The sequence below is a fragment of the Bos indicus x Bos taurus genome, chromosome 18 (assembly GCF_003369695.1).
Source record: "Bos indicus x Bos taurus breed Angus x Brahman F1 hybrid chromosome 18, Bos_hybrid_MaternalHap_v2.0, whole genome shotgun sequence".
Lineage (NCBI taxonomy): Eukaryota > Metazoa > Chordata > Mammalia > Artiodactyla > Bovidae > Bos > Bos indicus x Bos taurus.
The window spans coordinates 3,242,199-3,244,793 of NC_040093.1; the positions used below are offsets into that span (position 1 = coordinate 3,242,199).

The 2,595-nt window shown below is 52.1% G+C and overlaps 1 pseudogene; it reads left to right on the plus strand.

Annotated features, from left to right (window-relative positions):
- Positions 1-316: 316 nt before the first annotated feature.
- On the plus strand, positions 317-1,819 carry LOC113875808 (annotated as a pseudogene).
- The last annotated feature ends 776 nt before the right edge of the window (positions 1,820-2,595 follow it).

Consider the following 2,595-nt stretch of genomic DNA (forward strand, 5'->3'; position numbering starts at 1 on the left):
TAATGATAGATAGACATGGATATGTGTATTCCCCACAGTATCAGAATAAAGAAAGCCCTGTCTAACCGCAATGGACACGAGATGGAGCAAGCTCTGGGAGACAGTGATGGACAGGGAGGCCTGGCGTGCTGCAGCCCATGGGGTCTCAAAGAGTCGGACACGACTGAGTGACTGAACAACAACAACCTCTTGCTCTGAGTTGGAACCTTCAGTGGTCTCCTCAGTCCTGAGGGAAGCCCTCCTGAGCCACAGGCCACTGAAATTTCAACACGACACCATGGTTCTCTCCCTCCAACCATGACCCACTTTGCCCACAGAGGAGAAGTTCAGTTCAGTGTCTTCATGGTGTCAGCGACGTCTGTATGCCCCACTCCCAACCCAGGAGGAAGAGGATGTGAACTGCCTTCACTACAGGGCTGAGAACCGAAAGCAACTGCACAGCTTCCTGTAAGTGTGGGTCACTCAACGGAGCAGTGTGCCCTTCATCAGAGGAGCAGGGCTGAGGCCGGTGGGCCGCCTGAACACGGGATCATGTCCATGGTTCCTCCCTCGCTGCTCTGTCTTGGTCAGTTGGGGAGAGAGGGTTAGGTACAAATAGATGGCTAAGCAGGGCAGGGCTGGTGGTTCTTTAAGGCTAGGCTGTTCTCACCGGGTGTTTCTTTCTAGGGTTGTGTTTGAGCCAGAGCACTTGGGCACAGAAGGGTGAGTATTCTGTGTGATACTCCTGAGGACCCAGCAGGGTTTAAGCCAGATATCAAGTCTCTTGGCCGCTGGAAAGAGGGGACTCAGACTTTAGAGCGGGGGCTGTAAGAGGGGGAGAAATAGAAGGGTGGAGGGAGAAACGCTTGTGTGTCTATTACCTGTTCCCTGTGTTCTAGGAAATCTCCCCCCGCCTCGTATCACAGCTCTGCCTGGATCCACAGTTCCAGCTAAGAGTCATGTGACCCTCCTGTGTGAAGGACCTAAACAAGCTGAAGGGTACAGGATATCAAGAGTGGGAAGTCCTGAGCCCATGGACAAAGACGAACAGATCATGTCCAGGAAGACCAACACTTTGAGTATTGCAGAGGTTACAACAGACAAGACAGGGCTGTACCACTGCTCCTATCAGAGAGGAGGCCGCTGGTCCCAGTTCAGTGACCCCCTGCAGCTGGTGATGACCGGTGAGGGGGCACAGAGGCAGTGGAGCCGGGACTGACCCCTCTGCCGAGGGAAGGACCAGGCTTCGGGGACAGGAAGCAGGAGGACCAAGCCTTGTCCTTGGGGAGGTCTCAGGGATGATGCCGAGAGACTTCCTCAAGGGGGAGGGGGGCGAGGACGAGAGAGAGACCAGATCCACGTCTGCTCCCAGGGACAAAAAGGGACAGTGCCTATGTGACCCTTCCCTTCATCGCTGAACTTCCTTCTTTCTCAGGAGCTTATGACAAGCCCTCCCTCTCCAGCATGGCTGGCACAGTGGTGGCTCCAGGGGAGACTGTGAAGTTGCAATGTTTCTCCAAAATCAACCATGATGTATTCATCCTCACCAAAGAAGATGGAGATCCCGTCACCCAGAACCAAAGCTGCACCCCCCCAGGACGGAGGACGCCAGACCATCTTCCTTTTGAATCCAGTCTCCTCCACACAGGCGGGGACCCACAGATGCTACGGTGCCTTCCACGACAACCCCTACGTGTGGTATCAGCCCAGTGACCCACTGCAGCCTCTGGTCGAAGGTGAGGAAGAAGCCCAGTCCACCCACCTGCTCCCCGCCCTGGGGACTGACTCTGCGGTTAAAGCACTGGCTGGGGAAGAGGACCACAAGAGGGAGGGTGTGTGAGCACCATCAGCTTAGACACGCATCTCTGAGGGATGGGCCGGGGACAGGCCATGTGGGTCCCTGGGACTCTGGGAGGTGAGAGCCTAACTGGGCGGAAATAAGGAAGACCTCTCCCACCTCACCTCTGTTTTCGGGAACTACTGACTCTCCCAGCAGCACACAGCCCAGAGGTTCAACTGGTGAGTGAGTTTAGGTGGAAAACTGAAAAGAGATTCTGTGTTCCCTTCTCTCTGACCTGGAGTGTTAACCGCATGGATGCAGATGTATATGTTATATATTATATGGATATACGTGTGTGTTAGTTACTCAGTCGTGTCCGACTCTGTGACCCCACAAACTGTAGCCCACCAGGCTCCTCTGTCCATGGGATTTCCCAGGCAAGAACACTGGAGTGGGTTGCCATTCCCTTCTCCAGAGGATCTTCCTGACCCAGGGATTGAACCCCGGTCTCCCGAATAGCAGGCAGATTCTTTACTGTTTGAGCTACAAGGAACTCCATGTATATATATGTATTTTATATGTATGTAACTATTATTAAATATCATATATGCTTTGCTGAAAAATATTTACATAGACTATATTAATACATGTGTTATATGTATTCTCATTTTTGTTAGAATAAAAATGTGTCACATAATGACTGATTGGGAAAAACAGAGTCACACAGTGTAACAGAACAAGACTGACAGAAGGGGCTAGTGGTTTAGAAGAGGGCTCAACAAGCAAATCCCTCATGGGTGTTATTTTTAACAAACACTGGGATGAAATCAGAGGGG